The sequence below is a fragment of the Drosophila serrata genome, unplaced genomic scaffold, assembly GCF_035046125.1.
Source record: "Drosophila serrata isolate PLE 108 unplaced genomic scaffold, ASM3504612v1 contig_378, whole genome shotgun sequence".
Lineage (NCBI taxonomy): Eukaryota > Metazoa > Arthropoda > Insecta > Diptera > Drosophilidae > Drosophila > Drosophila serrata.
The window spans coordinates 138,938-157,116 of record NW_028257276.1 but is presented as its reverse complement, the minus strand read 5'-3'; the positions used below and the strand labels follow the sequence as shown (position 1 = coordinate 157,116).

The window sequence follows — 18,179 nt, the reverse complement described above, 5'->3', positions numbered from 1 at the left end:
AAATATTATCCAATCTGTAGGCTTATTGATTAACCGTTGCCCGGGACGGGTAGACTCCCAAGCATCTAAAAGCGTTAGTACGGGCTTTGGCTCTGACCGGCCTCGAAAGGTGGGGCAAACTCTCGCATTTTGGCTTACAGCACATGTGTCCAAGTGACACCTTTTTTGTACTTGCCGCCTGGTTGGCTGTGCAGGGTAACTGGGGGGTGGCCATTAAAAATATAATTATATTTATACCCTTACAGGGTATTATAATTTCAAATAGAAGTTTGCAACACAGTGAAGGAGTCATTTCCGACCCTATAAACCATATACATATATTCTTGATCAGCATCAACAGGCAGAAACTAATTTTTTGTCAACTTTTTCAAAAAATTATAAGTTAGATCGTTAAAATTTACAACAATTTATCAAAAGTTCACATTTTTTACATTTTAAATTGAGTATGCAGATTGATTAACCTATTCAAAACTAGCGCAGAACAGGCTTCCGTATCGGGATTAATGCATTTTTGGCTCAGTTATGAGTTGTTTAAGTTTTGGTTATTAGAAACAATTTTAAATACACTAATATTGATTAATATCGATCTTATAATTCGATTGGAAATTGCAGGATTATACATATGTATATAAGCTTCTGCTTTTTGAAGTTGGTTCGCTTTCTTGCTTTAAATAAATAATTACAATATTTTATTAAATGGTACTTTATCATTCCTTGTATTTGAAGCCTTTTATACATATAAACTATATATTTTTGAAGTTTTTTGTTGGGTTTTAGTTATGGCTTTAGTTGGATTTGGTAATGCCCGCAAAGTGGTTACAAATCAAGGGGCTTTTCTCTCAATTACCATGTCACCGTTTTCTCTTTAGTTTTTATTTATTTTTGCCACCGATTGATCAATGGATTTTCTAATTAGCATTGATCGATAAACTGGAACGCAAAGTTCGTTTATTTATCTTTTCCCTCCTCTTTCTCCTTTTTTATTTATTGTTTAATTTATGTTTGCGGCTTGCCAGTTTATTTATGGCTTCCTTCTTGGGCTTCTTTCTTGAGCATGTCCAGCGAACCGGGAAGTGATTCCTTGTGCCATATATGTGCGTACAATTAGACATTTTACTCCTTTAGGGCCTTGGGTATTTTTTTTTTTTTGCTTGCATCAGCTGAACAGGGACATGGATTGAATTTCCAGCGATCGTTCGGGGAATACAAGTGACTCAAGCTACGCCAAGGTCATGTTGATCAAGTTACCATTCATCCACATTGCTATGGATGCCATGATGCGAACATAAAAAACCCAACTAAAACCCATATAAAAAGTGTTAAGTGTACGAATATGAGAAGCAGTCTTGGGCCGGGAAGCAAACAGGATGCGTCGTGGGGAGCGCCTCGAGGTCATAAGTCGAGTTGATTGCGTTGAAACCAGAAAAACCATAATATACATAATAAAGGCTAGTGCTAATGACGGCGGCGGAGGGGCGTGGTACCTGGGCGAGGTGCCCAAGGACGGAGACAGGAGCACTGCAGTACGGGATGCTGGTTAGCGGATGGGCTGCCACCATAATGATGATTGATCGCAATGACGTCTATGATAATTACACGCGATGATTAAGGCCGGGAGCTGGCAATTTGGTAATTGCGTAAGGCGTAGCAGCAAAGCACAAAATAAAACACAATAAATTCCACTAAATTTAAGGAGAAGATGTAGGGCGTAGAGACAGGTAAGGTGCACTTGCTTATAATTTAATATAAAGGTATATCACATTTGAAGTACACAGAGATATAATTGAATTCTAATAGGGTTTTAGCTTGCGACAACAAAGCAACAACATGCTTTAGGGACATTCCATCACCCATTAATTAGCAGACTTCAAATTGTATCTCTTTTAAGTGCAATAATACAACGAAATTGAAAGCGTTAAGAGCCGGACTTGATGCAATAGCCAAATCCGATGACATCACAGCTCCGCGTCAGTTTATTCCTTTTTCAATTCATCGGCCAAAAATAAAGAAAAAGCGTTACGGTTTTCAAGGAACCCAACAAAGGATCGCATACAGCGGTAGAGAGATAAAAAGACTTTGGAGCGGGCACACCAACTCTTTTTTTGTGTACTGTAAAAAAATCTCATAAAATTGTAATAAAAACAAAAGGCCAGCGGAGGGAGAAACAAGCGAGAAAGAAACAACAACTGTTATTCAACATTTCAAGTGTTCGAGAGTGTACCTGTGGATAATGTTCATACGTGCACACATCTGCATACAGATAAACGAAGCAGGAGTGGCCAACTTGGAATGTTAATGCGGCCTACAGACGTCGTTGGCGTTGCCGTTGCCGTTGCCGTTGCCAACATCTTCCATCTCCTATCTCCGATCCCCGATCCCCGATCCCAGTTCCCGAGAGCCACTCAGCTCCAAAAGAAGAAAAAAACACTCGCACGTCTCTGGCCGGCGTTGGGAGTTACGTGAACTTCGAGGGAGTAGTAGTTGGACCCAAAAAGAGCGGAGCTGGGGGCGATAACTGACCGGCAAACTGGACAAGAGCCAAAAGAATTGAGCACTTTTCCATTTCTACACTGAAAAATATATATGCAGATAGTAGTTTCAGCAGAGAGATATAAGTGTTGGTTTGGAATTAAGGTTCGTAAGCAGAGGGGACATTGCTCTTCAGCAATATTAACTATGAGTTGGTAGACATTGGTAGAGTTTTTTAACTTGTTCATTTTTACCTACGATTCTCGTATGATATTTTCTTTCAGTGCGTATATCGGCTTACTTTTCTTCTCCACTTTATTTATATGTATATGTTACATACATATAATTCTGTTCAACCTAGGCGCGCATGTTGAGCTCGGCTCAACGAGTAAAATTTATAACTGTCAATTATTATGCAAGAGTTGTGTGTACCACGGGCAGTGGGAACGGGGGACGGTGCAAGCCAGGGGCGACTCCTCTTGCAGACCAATCAGGAAATACCCGATGTGGGGCCATAAACACCTCCCTCCCACGACCCCAGAAACACCGAGCCACTCGCACAATCGGAACACGTAGTGCTTCTTTCCTGGAGTCCCCTCTCGGACCACACCCCGTGGAATATACATAGCTCTTTTATTTCTTGCCACTTTGAGTTAAGTTCTTTCGGGCTTTTATGTTGTTAATGTCAATGAAGAGGTTTTGAATACCTGCGCTCTTTCCACTTCTTGGTTTTTTGCCATTCATTGTTTGATGGGCCATTCCTTCGAGTTATTCCCCCGATTCTTCTGCCGATTCCTCGGGTTCTCCAGGCCATCATAACAAGTATTTCTTGGGGCTTCTTGATTTTCGATCGTGCGGCGAGGAGTGCCTCCAGGTTCAACGAACGTCAATTGTCGGCCTTTCAAGAACGCCTGCGATGCGTTCAAAAACATTTCAGTAAACATGCCGTGCTCATAAAGATCTCGTTATTATGATCATGATGGCTTCCACGTAGGCTGCAATTAAATGAATCACTTGGACAATATTTTCTGTTCTGAGCGATCCGACCTTCCAGCGATTTCCGGCTCGAAACACGGCTTTTTATTTGTTTTGTTTTCTATTGGCGTGCGTTTTCCACCGATCGATCTCTGGGCACATGCATAATATCGAATACTGAATACTGAATACTGAAGCCTCTGGCTCTCGAGTGCAGAAATGAAATCAGTAGGTGGATGAGGTTTCCTCATTTGCCAAGATATGGTAATTAAATCGAAGCTGAAACATGCATATGAGTTCAACGATTTTTCGAGAGTTTTTGATGGTTGCTTCTGTTTTTTTTTACTACTGTTTCAGCTTTTATAATTGTTTGGATCACTACGTTTAGAAAAAAATCTGATTTGATTTGATCATAATTTCATTAATTCTATTTTTCCAACAAGAAAGAATACTAACTTAGAGAAGCCTAAGTTTTTATTCCCTTGCAGTATGAAATTGAACATACTATTGTATCGGAAATTGATCATAGCTAACATATTATTATTTTTTTAATTGATTTGATATATATCGATATTTTTATATGACAATTACTTACAAAAATCAAAGTTTAAAAATCTCATAACTAAGCCACAAATGCATTAATTCAGATTCGGAAAGCAGCAGTGCCTTGTTTTATACATAGAGCACTTTCTCGTATTATTCGTAAAGTAAACTCTAATTGGCTTTCAAGCGTTGACATTCCCCATTCACCCTGCGCCTGAAGGTCTGACCGGTCCCACACCAGCAGCCAGACCGTCAATCAGGGCGCCCCCCACGTCATCAATCACGACGTCATTAAAATTATGCAGCGAAGTCAGATGTGGCGAAGGCGAAAAATTCCAAGTCACATATCTATGAATAAAATATGATCAAGTTTGCTGCAGTTGTAAAGTCTTAATTTTATTTTCAACCCGGCGCCTTATATTATTTTGTTGCTCTCCATTATCGAAGTTGTTATTTGTTGTAATCACTTCGTTGTTGACCCACTTCGGAGTGCTTTTGGCTCTTGATTTTGTCGCGCTTTGGGTGTTGTTGCAGCGGCTTTTATTTTATTACGAAAATTTGTTTAATTTTAAACTGTTTAACTTAAAATTGAGACACAAAGCCGATGCAGACAGCGGCGCAGACGGAGACATTGAGGCTAAAAACTGAGGCGAAAACTGAATCGAAAGCGAGCGGAGATCAAAGTGGAGATCGAAGTGGAAACGGCGGCTGCGCAGCCCGAAAGTTACATAAATTGGCATTAAACCGATTCAATGATCGAACCCAACTCTGGTCCGACCCCTGGCCCCCGGCCCCTGGCCCACGAGTTCCGGGGTTCGAGCCTCAAAACCTAAAGCAACCGAGACGAACAACCATTTGGCATTTGCATACATGTGTGTGTAGATGGCTGTGCCGGCATAGCCGATGGCAGCTAGATTTTCGAGGAACACCTAAGTGCAAATGGGGAGTTCTGGATTGTCCTGGGGAATATTTGTGATGAGTTGGCAAACGCTCCATTCGGGACTAAAAGCTAATAGTTTTCTCAATACCTAATTAGTGTGACATAAATATTACAGTCCCATAAAAAAGGTCATTAATAAAATGAAACAATAGAAATCTGAAATGAATATAAATATAAACTCAAAAAAATTGCATTTCTTTAGAAACCAATTCCGGCACGAAATTATTTTCTAAACATTAGCGACACTATTTTTTCGGACGCGTGTGTTCGGTTTGGTGCGATCAGGTGAACACTAACAGCGACAGTGACAGACAAATGGACGAACGGACGAATGGACGGACCGACAACCGAAAGGTGAACAACATTTTTTCACCTCCCTTCGCATTTCCTCTCCTATTTTTCCAGCATTTTTGTTCACTTCACCTTTCTCGGTCCGTCTCTCTCGATGGCATTTAACACTTTGACATTATTGTTACAGAAACGGCGATCATTGATCACCGAATAACCGAACAACCGAGCAGCTTCGACACGCCGCCCAACAACTTCATTAAATATTTTGCTATTTTGCATTGGGCAAAAACAAACATCTTGGTCAATTTTTTATGATCGAACTTAATGGCCGGCAAACACAAAAGCGCCCAAGGTTAAGCCTTAAGTTTTCGGTTTTCTGACTAAAGTTAAGAGTTTAAGTTGAAGCCTTAAGCCCAAAGACGACTCCGTATGCTAACTAACTAGTTGAGCTAGATTCGAATCCGGTCCGTCGGCTACATTGGGACTTGTGGAAGAATTGCCGATGAGTAATATATATACAGGCACATATGTACATATATGTATATTTATCGCGATCGTGTTCGTGATCTACTTGTCAACACCTACACACGTCTTGGGACTTGTGTAGTTCCGGTTTGGTTTTTTTTTTGGTTTCAGTTTCGTTTTGGTATCAGTGCACAGGGAGAAAAGATGGTTCCAAGAGAAGTCACCAAACGAATAAATAATATGAAAGGTGAACGGAATTTTATTATAAAGCATAGTTATATCTTTAATAAGACAAGTAAAACGCTTTAGGTTTAATGACATAAGACGAACTTAAGGGCACTAAATCGGTGGTGGAGAGAGTGCTCGCATGGCATTATATATTCAAAAGATATATACTATATGTGAAGAAAGTGTCGATTCGGTCACATCTAATTGCGACGAAGACGAGCCATAGTCGAGGGGAATCGACATCGATTAGGGATAACCCGGTGCAGCATAACAAGTGAAAAGATAACTGCGATTAACGATCGCCGAGCAACGATCATGGATTGGCTATTAAAGATGTGCGCCATCCACTTAAATTTCCCAATGTGAGCGTTTATGGCTCCATTCAGTTGGCTCCATTCGCTTCCCCGAAGAAATCGTGGGTATAACTCGGAATCGATTAAATAGCAGGCCACGCCAAAATCGAAAATCAGACCCCTCAATCTAGCCAATCATCCTCGAAAGGAGACTTTTGTCTTGCGCATCTTCCTGAAGACAATTGGCCGCGATCAGTGTTTCTCCTGTTAGTATTGTTGATTAGAAAACCCGTTGCAAAAATACAACAGCAAGCATTGGAAAGAGGCGACCACTTTCATTATTCGTCTGCCGATTGGACAATCATCCGACGTTAATTTCTACAACTGTGTGTGCCATAAGTGTTTTCTTTTCAAAAATTGGCAACAAACGAAGAAGTAACAATCAACAAAGCGTCAATAGCATACATAAAGCGATGATTATGATCGCGGGATTTGGTTATAAACATAAAGGGTTGACAGTGACGATGCTTGAACACTATCACCGACCACAAAGTAGAGAGGGTCAGGTAAACAGAAATAAATTAAAAAAAAAACATTAAATCCAACTATAATGATATTCGAAGGCGCCAAAGATCGTATATTGACGACTTTCCGCCGATTTCCGGTTTTAATGAAATAATATTTTCGAAAATTTCACCCGCATCATAGACTCCCAAACCCAAAAACAAGTTAGATTCTTCATTCTCATACTTTTAACCGATTTGCATTTCAAGACATGGATCTTTCGCACTTTTGAATTCGGAATAATATTTATTGAGCACTCTGACGTAGTTTTTAATACATACCATGAATATTTTAATTTAAAGATTTAATGTTCTGAATGAAGCCAATAAGTATGCATTTCGGACGAATTTTTAAAACTGATTTACAGGGGATTTTTCTCTTTACTGAGCTCTATATGTTGTTCAGTATTTTCTGACAAATCTTTCTTATTTTTCAGTATCTCTTTACTGAGCTCTATATGTTGTTCAGTATTTTCTGACAAATCTTTCTTATTTTTCAGTATCACACTGCATCTAAAAGCATTCGGAAAAAAATGTGTTCGACTTTATACACAAATTCTTAGCACCTAAATATATTTATTTAGATATTAACCAGTTAATTTGCCGGAAAGAGCAAAACCTAACAAAGCTTGAAATTGAACAAGAAGGGGTAGGAACAAATTTTAAATGCTATGCTAATGCGTATGCTATTTCTAATAATCGTTGCCTTTTGGGGCATATTAAAATGTGTTATTGTCAATGTATTTTCTTAATTATTTAAGAATTTTAACAACAATAATCAACCAACTCGAGTCACTTCACTTTGGCACTCTTCGATTAGCAAACTTAATAGCGGAATATAAAAATTATAGCAAACTAAACAAATAAAACAGGCAACACCACTATGTTTGTTTTTCCTATTGTATACTTGAGTCTGGCCGCTGGGGAACGAAACTGCAGTTGGGACTGGATGCACTGTGCCCATCCTGCTTTCCTCTCCTCAGAGGCCACCGCCGCCGGCTTCGCCTTGAACGCGTCCAATTACCTCCACAGACTTTCCGTTAATGTTTCGAATTTCGAAAAACTCGCAGCAGAAAAGCCGAAAACAAAGAAAAGAAAAACAACAAAGAAAAGCTCGAGCTTGAAACCGGAAATTCGAATACTCTTTTTTCTATTTAATAAATACACATAAAATTTAAAGAGCAATCATATTTGAAAATTTTAACGATTCCTTATTTTTTTTTTGGAAATTGTCAACATTTTTTTCTTTCCTTTATGCGTAGAAAGATTTATAGGGTCGGAAATGAATCCTTCGCAGCGTTACATGCTTCTTACAATGCAATGAATTTTATCTAACACTTATAAATATCATAACAAACCGAATGGTGTTAACACATACCTAAACGAGCTGCGAACATTTACAATAACAGTTTTACATTAACCATTCGCAATTTTTTAATCCAAAATTCTAAAATATTAAAAAAAAAAAAAAAAATGGCTACATTTTTAAGTAGATGGAAAAAAACAGTTATTCATTTCATTTTCCCAGTCCGACAGGCAGACAGTCCGACGGACAGGCTGACGGACAGACAAAGAAGCTAGATCGACTTGGCTGTTGATGCGGATGAAGAATATATAAAATTTAATAGAGTCGAAAATGACACCTTTACTGCATTGCAAACTTCTGACTAAAACTATGATACCCTGCATGGATAAAAAAAACAGAAAACATAAAAACAGAGGACGGAAAATGCGACTGAAATGGAATGGAGCAAGGGGCCAAGCTGCAGCTGTAGCAGAGAATGGATGTGAATGTGGCTTTGCAGACGGGACGCTCTCTCTTTCATTCTATTTATCCCTATATTCATTTATGTAGATTGTTGTTTATGCCTTGTGCCTGCTATTGAAAAGCAAACGTTAAAAATAACACATAAACATGGAGAAATACAAAATAATAGCTTAAAAGAAACAAGAAATTATACAAGTAAATGGAAAACCGGCAGAGTCGCAACCAGAATCGGTGATGTTGTAATTGTTGCAACTGACAACTGTCGCATGCGTTGCATGTTGCCAGTTGCCCGTTCATAGTTGTTGCCGTTACTGCAGCGGTTTTTATTACACTATTTCATATGCGGTTCTCTTTAATGGGTGCCCCTTGACCACTGTGGAATCCTGGATACCCTTTCTGAAGTGCGATCTACTCAACTTTTGAAGCTTTAGCTGCCGATTTTGTGTTTTGGACTCAGTTTTGTTATCAGTGTTAAATTTTTTTTTTAAGACATAAGCACTCTTTAGACTACCCTATTAAAGAAATAATTTTCAAGGAAGATCCAAAGGTATGTAGGTATCGGTTTTCTTTGCGTCTACTTTGCTCCTTGTCGACCAAGTTGCTTGGCCAGTTGTCACTGTCCGAAAAATAAAACTAAAAGCTGAAAATAAAACTAAAAGCTGAAGGGGGCGGCCAGAGTGAGTCATGCATTGATCGATTGATGGATTGATCGACTGAGTAGAGCTCTCGCCAATGTCTATGGCAATGTTAATGGAGTTGTCAACGGAGAAAAGTTACAAAAAAAAAAAAAAAAACATTCAACCGCACTAAATTCGGGAAGCCCAAGCTTTTATACACTCCAAATTTGCAATCGGTTTATAGAATCGTATCTGAAATCAATCATAACTTAAATTAATCTATTGAAATTCTTGAATCATTGAAACAAATTTTTTGAACTTTTTTTTTTAATTAACAGGGGCAATGAGCAGTAATTAACTATGAGCAGTAGGTAACTTTGAACACAAAGTATCTATGACCAAAAAGTAACTATGATCAGTAAGTATCTATGACCAGTAAGTATTTATTATCACTGACCAACTTTGACCACTAGTAAACAATGACTTGTAACTTTTGTAACAACACATTTTCGATACATGGCAGGCAGCAGTCACTTCCGTTCGGGGAGGTGAGAACCAGTTGGGAATTATATGCACAGATGTGCGAGATTTGTTTTGGAGCTATTTCAATGAAACTATGGAGTTCTTCTTATATACAATTTTACTAGTATATAACTCGGAGCATGACGGATCGGTGGACTATATATACACATATATATATATAGCAGAAATAGGAACGATCGGAAGATTTTAAGAACAAAATAACTAGGAGCAGTAAGTAAGTATGGACAGTAAATAAGTCAGTAAGTAATCAGTAAGTAAGTATAATCAGTAAGTATTAATGAACATGAAGTTACTATGATCAATAAGTATCTATGACCAGACAGTATGTATTATCACTTACCAACTTTGACCACTAGTAAACAATGACTTGTAACTTTTGTAACAACACATTTCCGAGACGTGGCCGGCAGCAGTCACTTCGTTCCAGGGAGGTGAGAACCAGTTCGAAATTATATGCACAGATCTGCGAGATTTGTTTTGGAGCTATTTCAATGAAACTATGGAGTTATTCTTATATAAAATGTTACTAGTATATAACTCGGAGCATGGCAGATATAGGAACGATCGGAAGATTTTAAGAACAAAATAACTATGATCAGCAATTAACTATGAGCAGTAAGTAAGTATAATCAGTAAGTATCAATGAACATTAAGTATCAATGAACATTAAGTTACTATGATCAATAAGTATATATGACCAGAAAGAATGTATTATTACTTACCAACTTTAAACACTAGTAAAAAATGAATCAATGAACATTAAGTAACTAAGATCAATAAGTATCTATGACCAGAAAGTATGTATTATTACTTACCAACTTTGAACACTAGTAAACAATGACTTGTAACTTTTGTAACACAACACATTTCCGAGACATGGCCGACAGCAGTCACTTCGTTCCGGGGAGGTGAGAACCAGTTGGGAATCATATGCACAGATGTGCGAGATTTGTTTTGGAGCTATTTCATTGAAACTATGGAGTTATTCTCATATATGATTTTACTAGTATATAACTCGGGGCATGGCGGATCGGTGGACTATATATACACAGATATATAGCAGCCATAGGAACGATCGGAAGATTTTAAGAAAAAAATAACTATGATCAGCAATTAACTATGAGCAGTAGGTAAGTATGGGCAGTAAGTAAGTATAATCAGTAGGTATCAATAAACATAAAGTTACTTTGTATGATCAATAAGTATCTATGACCAGTAAGTATGTATTATCACTTACCAACTCTTAACACTAGTAAACAATGACTTGCAACTTTCGTAACAACACATTTCTGAGACGTGGCCGGCAGCAGTCACTTCGTTCCGGGGAGGTGAGAACCAGTTGGGAATTATATGCACAAATGTGCGAGATTTGTTTTGGAGCTATTTCAATAAAACTATGGAGTTATTCTTAAATATAATTTTACTAGTATATAACTCTGAGCATGGCGGATCGGTGGACTATACATATATATAGCAGCCATAGGAACGATCGGAAGATTTTAATGATTTTTATGTATCAATGAACATAAAGTTACTATGATCACTTTGAACACTAATAAACAATGACTTGACTAATAAACAATGACTTGCAATTTTGTAACACGATATATTTCTGAGACTTGGCCGGCAAAAGTCACTTCGTACCGTGAATGTAAGAGCTAGTTGGGAATCATATACACACAAGTGCAAAATTTGTTTTGGAACAAACTTAAGACCATTAAATTATATGATATATTAGTCCGATTTTCATAACATTTTACACAAAATTGTAGAATAATATAAAATGGCTAGATCTCAAATTTGATTAAATTCTGTTGAAAACTGAAAATGTTATCGTCACCGCGATTGTCAGTCGCCCGACAACAGCCACCGCCATTCTCAGTTGTCTCAAATTTCGCGATCGGTCCTATGGGCGCTACATGATATATTAGTCCGATTTTCATAAAATTTTACACAAAATTGTAGAATAATTTAAAATGGCTATATCTCAAATTTGATTAAATTCTGTTGAAAACTGAAAATGTTATCGCCACGGCGATTGTCAGCCACCACCATTCTCAGTTCTCTCAAATTTCTCGATCGGTCCCATGGGAGCTATATGATATATTAGGCCGATTTTCAAAAAATTTTACACAAAATTGTAGAATAATATAAAACGGCTATATCTCAAATTTGATTAAATTCTGTTGAAAACTGAAAATGTTATCGTCGCCGCGATTGTCAGTCTCCCGACAACAGCCACCGCCATTCTCAGTTCTCTCAAATTTCTCGATCGGTCCTATGGAAGCTATATGATATATTAGTCCGATTCTCATAAAACTTTACCCGAAATTGTAGAATAATATAAAATAGCTATATCTCAAATTTGATTAAATTCAATTGAAAACTGAAAATGTTCTTGCCACCGCGATTGTCAGTCTTCCGACAACAGCCACCGCCATTCTCAGTTCTCTCAAATTTCTCGATCGGTCCTATGGGAGCTATATGATATATTAGCCCGATTTTCATAAAATTTTACACAAAATTGTAGAATAATATAAAATGGCTATATCTCAAATTTGATTAAATTCTGTTGAAAACCGAAAATGTTATCGTCACCGCGATTGTCAGACTCCCGACAACAGCCACCGCCATTCTCAGTTCTCTCAAATTTCCCGATCGGTCCTACGGGAGCTATATGATATATTAGTCCGATTTTTATAAAATTTTACACAAAATTGTAGAATAATATAAAATGGCTATATCTCAAATTTGATTAAATTCTGTTGAAAACTGAAAATGTTATCGTCGCCGCGATTGTCAGTCTCCCGACAACAGCCACCGCCATTCTCAGTTCTCTCAAATTTCTCGATCGGTCCTACGGGAGCTATATGATATATTAGTCCGATTTTTATAAAATTTTACACAAAATTGTAGAATAATATAAAATGGCTATATCTCAAATTTGATTAAATTCTGTTGAAAACCGAAAATGTTATCGTCACCGCGATTGTCAGTCTCCCGACAACAGCCACCGCCATTCTCAGTTCTCTCAAATTTCGCGATCCGTCCTACGGGAGCTATATGATATATTAGTCCGATTTTTATAAAATTTTACACAAAATTGTAGAATATTATAAAATGGCTATATCTCAAATTTGATTAAATTCTGTTGAAAACTGAAAATGTTATCGTCTCCGCGATTGTCAGTCTCCCGACAACAGCCACCGCCATTCTCAGTTCTCTCAAATTTCTCGATCGGTCCAATGGAAGCTATATGATATATTAGTCAGATTCTCATAAAATTTTACCCGAAATTGTAGAATAATATAAAATGGCTATATCTCAGTTCTCTCAAATTTCTCGATCGGTCCTATGGGAGCTATATGATATATTAGTCCGATTTTCATAAAATTTTACACAAAATTGTAGAATAATATAAAATGGCTAGATCTCAAATTTGATTAAATTCTGTTGAAAACTGAAAATGTTATCGTCACCGCGATTGTCAGTCGCCCGACAACAGCCACCGCCATTCTTAGTTCTCTCAAATTTCTTGATCGGTCCTATGGGAGCTATATGATATATTAGTCCGATTTTCATAAAATTTTACACAAAATTGTAGAATAATATAAAATGGCTAGATCTCAAATTTGATTAAATTCTGTTGAAAACTGAAAATGTTATCGTCACCGCGATTGTCAGTCTTCCGACAACAGCCACCGCCATTCTCAGTTCTCTCAAATTTCTCGATCGGTCCTATGGGAGCTATATGATATATTAGTCCGATTTTCATAAAATTTTACACAAAATTGTAGAATAATATAAAATGGCTATATCTCAGTTCTCTCAAATTTCTCGATCGGTCCTATGGGAGCTATATGATATATTAGTCCGATTTTCATAAAATTTTACACAAAATTGTAGAATAATATAAAATGGCTAGATCTCAAATTTGATTAAATTCTGTTGAAAACTGAAAATGTTATCGTCACCGCGATTGTCAGTCGCCCGACAACAGCCACCGCCATTCTCAGTTCTCTCAAATTTCTTGATCGGTCCTATGGGAGCTATATGATATATTAGTCCGATTTTCATAAAATTTTACACAAAATTGTAGAATAATATAAAATGGCTATATCTCAAATTTGATCTAACTCTATTGAAAACTGAAAAAGTTAAAAAATTGTTTGTAAAAATTTTCCGATCATTCCTATGGCAGCAATATGATATAGTCGTCCGATCCTGCCCGTTCCGACGAGTATACGAGTGAGAGTATATAGAAGGCTAACTACAAAGTTTCATTCAGATAGCTTCAAAACTGAGAGACTAGTTGGCGTAGAAACGGACAGACAAACAGAAGAACAGACGGACAGACGGACATGGCCAGATCGACTCGGCTGTTGATTCTGATCAAGAATATATATACTTTATATGGTCGGAGGCGCCTCCTTCACTGCGTTGCAAACTTCTGACTGAAATTATAATACCCTGCAAGGGAATAAATATCTCATAACTAAGCCAAAAACGCATTAATTTCAATTCGGAAAGCGGCCGTATGTTAATTTTTAGGGGGTAATAAAACTACATACCCCATTTAAAATGTGAATTTTTGTCCGATTTTTGCGAATTTTCATGATGCAACTCCTTTCTTTTTTTTTAATAAAATAGAAAGTTTCTGAAAAAAAAATTTTTTTGGACGGAGATGGCTAAAAAGATTTGCCTCTTCATGCTGATCAAGAATATATATAATTTATAGGGTCGGAAGTGCCTCCTTCACTCTCTTTTAAGCTTCTGACTGAAGGTGCATTACCCTTTGTAAAATGTCTTAAAAATATAGGTACAAATTTACAAAAAATGCGAATAAAGGGTGTATTACAGTTTCAGTCGGAAGCTTGTCACGTAGTGAAGGAGTCGTTTGATCGAAAGTTCACATTTTTTACACTTTAAATTGAGTGTAAAGATTTTTTAACCTATTTAAAACTAGCACAGAACAGGCTTATCGAAATTAATGCATTGATTTGAGCTATGTTTTTAAGCCAATGAAGGAATATAAGCAGTACTTCGAAATACTAGCCAAGCAGTACACTGCTTTTCCGAAAGATTTATAATAATAACCGGCTTTGCAATTTTAATATTGTATAAATTAAACTGAACTACAACGCAATCATGGCTGAATCTATCAATAGTAATAAAGTAAAGAAAGTTTTCTCCCAATTTTTTAATTCGAATCATTAGTTAGATTTGATCGCTCTATCCGTTTTGCTCGGAATCATTTATTTCAATTCTATCACAACTAAGCGAAATAGTCATTAAATTGAATGCAATAAGTCTTTCTGCGTCAATTAGTGTTAACGGGAAATTGACAAACAAACAATTTGTAGGGGCGAATTTAGGGAAATTTATGTTTTTTTTCTACATGAAGCTCTGTCAATGAAGTCAGCGAGAAAATCAGCGGAATTCGATCTTCTGCTTAAAAATGTGCTAGATATTAAAACTTTCCTTATATATAGGCACCCTAAAAATATGCAATTACAAAAATGTGCAAGAGTCGGCCATATATTTACTTTTTTACTTTCAAACTTTAAAAATCTGGACATTAGAACAAAAAAAAAAAGAAAGGGAGCTATCTATGGCACGCCAAAGATTGTATACCCTTGCATATTGCAACTCGATCATTAATAATTAATTCTATAGAAATTATATATATTTTTAAACACTTTCACTACATTTAACTTTACATATGACATTTACAGTTTTACTGTTTCATTTTTACATTTACAATTTTCCCTTCTAACGATTGTTTTTATAAGAGCAGTATGATATGGTCGTCCGATCTTGCCCAGTTCGACGTATATATGTTAGTGGAAAGGGCTTATAGATGACAAAGTACAATATTTCATTAAGATGGTATCCGTAGGGCAGGCAAAATACAAATAGGTACATGGACATGTGTCACAACCAGTTGGACATGGCCGCAGGGAGGGAGCCGAGGTCAAAACGTGTATATGCAGTCATAATAGCCAAGAAATAAAACATAAAAGGAAAACTATCTATTTAATGACAGTCGGGAAGTAGATTCGCCTGAAGGAGGCCTGGAGCAGGAAGTCGTCGCGAAATGCAGACCCAGACTGGAGTCTCATACATCGACATCGGCGACAACTGCGAAGAGTGCGTAATTGCTTTTTAAGCCCCGACTCGAGAGGCACGCCCTGGTTTTCCCCAGATTCGCCACAATTTTTCCAATTTTTACCTGCTATTAGCGGTAAAAGCTGCGCTCCCCAGACAGCGGCACTTTGGCGGAAGAGACGTCCCCTCGTCGTTGGGCCAGAAAATACGCCCACACAACGCAAACGAACTGAGTGCCAAAGTGCATATAAAAGGGTTGTTTATTTTTGCCTCAGAGGAAAGCAAAAGGTGAGATAAACCTTTGACTTGACTAATATTCGCAGCTGAACCTTAAGCGGAAAAGCAATGCGCGCACCCACACAGACAGATGCGCACCCACCCGCGCACTCCAAGGAACCGTCATCGACTCATCAGTACAGGATACCCCCACAGCAAAAAAGGCGAAAAAGCGAAGAGGCATTCAAACCCAAGTTTATGAAAACCAGCCTAAAGTTCAGGCCTAAAATTAAAATGAAAACCTAAAAACCATGACTAAAAAATTCACTAAATATTATTATTCATAAATATTTGCGACTCAAAATTTAGCTTGTTTCCAATTATATAATTTCATAATCATTTAGTCTATTCATTTATTTTATAATTGAGACCTCTAGTCGTATACGTAATATTTGTTTTTGTTATCAAATAAATCATATATATGATATTTATTTAAGATTATCTTTTACTAAAACACTACCTAACATTAAAAATATTTGTACTTCTTGTTTAGATGAAAGTATAAAAAATATATAGTTAATCTCGGGACACTTAGTCGTATGCGTAATATTTATTAATATAAATATATATTTAAGTATACTAATATATTATTCTGATATTTATTTTTAGGGTTTTCCGTTCACAATTCCTAATATTATATAAACATATCTACATTTTTAACGTTTTCGTAGAAAATATCTACTTGCAAAGGTACACCTTGTCGTATGAGTAATCTTTTTATTTAGAATAAATAATTAGGCATAATTTTTCTATCACAAAACTATATTTTTATGGTATTTGTTTAAGGTTATCTACCACAATTCCCTATAATTTATATATATTAATTATAACTCAACTTTATAAAACTTTTATTTACAATTGGGACTCCCTGTCGTATGCGCAATACGATTGTTTTCAACATAATTAAACATTTTATGTATTCCACAAATTATTTTCTTTTCGTTATAGTTCTTTAAGGTTTTTCCTCACAATTATTTAATTTTTATTTACTTTATATATTTTTTTCGTAAAGTCAGAGTATAAAATCTGCGACCCCTTCTTAGAAACATTTGCAAAGTTTCTTCAAGAAAGAATCGTTAACCCGTGCAAGGTTATATTGAGGTAATTAAATTTATGAAAATAATTAAAATCTACCCAAACTAATCCAAGTTCGGTGCCGCGTACGATAAACCGAATCTGGAGTGTGTAATCAGCGTGAAAACTGATCGCAAACAACTACTTCGCGGTCATCGCGCTTAGATCAGCGATGAAAACCATTCGATAAGATTCCTTATTAATAGATCCATCCCACCATATAGTTTTGGCCATCGATTTGAGTCATGTCCGAACTCTTACCTAATGCAAAAGCTTCGCAGGCTTGTTATCTTGTCCCTTTTGGCGCACGAGTATGTCAAGACTAATAGCGCTTACGGCCCATTGCAGGTTTAGGCCAAAGATTGATTAGCCGCAGAAGGGGATTTAGATATGGAGATTAATTTGATGGTGCGGGACAGGCAGCTCGCCCCGCACTTTAGGAAATGGCGAAAGACCAGTGGGATGTGCCGGCGAAAATTTCTCCGGGCAAGGTTTCTTTTTAATTTTAAGCTATAACGAAATAGTGAAGTGCAAATTGGGGTGGAAGTAAACCGGATATTGCAGTCCGTACTTTTTCATCCTAAAATCCATTATTTGCTATTTATTTGTAATATTCTGTGTCTTAGTTCCTTTTCTTATGTGCCCATCACCCTGAAACCAACAACACTCTTCCGGGCGGCGTCACGTGCACAGCGGAGGCTGGAGCTGCGGCTGCTGCCGGAGAGCGAAGCGGTAGCTGCCAGCGGCAGCCAGAAAATCAGTTGTACAACATCTACAGGTTTTTATGGGGCACAAGCACTGAAAGGCGAGAAGCGAGCAGCGAGCAGCTGATCGTAGCGCTAGAGCTCCATTCATGAAAACCAGACGCTTTCTCAGTCGAAAAAACCTCAAAGCAATCGGAGGTTTCATACGGTTGCTCTCCCACTCTCTAGCTCTTTCTCTTGCCATGTTTATGCTATGGAATAACCGAATTTTTAGATACGTGAAATCGAAATAACAGCTGTTTATGCGACACACACAAATGCA

The 18,179-nt window shown here is 37.2% G+C and overlaps 1 protein-coding gene across 1 annotated transcript in view; it reads right to left on the bottom strand.

Moving 5' to 3' along the window:
- The window catches only part of LOC110182651 (ras-related protein Rap-2b), a 140,522-nt gene that overhangs the window by 12,341 nt on the left and 110,002 nt on the right, over positions 1-18,179 (bottom strand). The gene's annotated exons all lie outside the window — the stretch shown is intronic.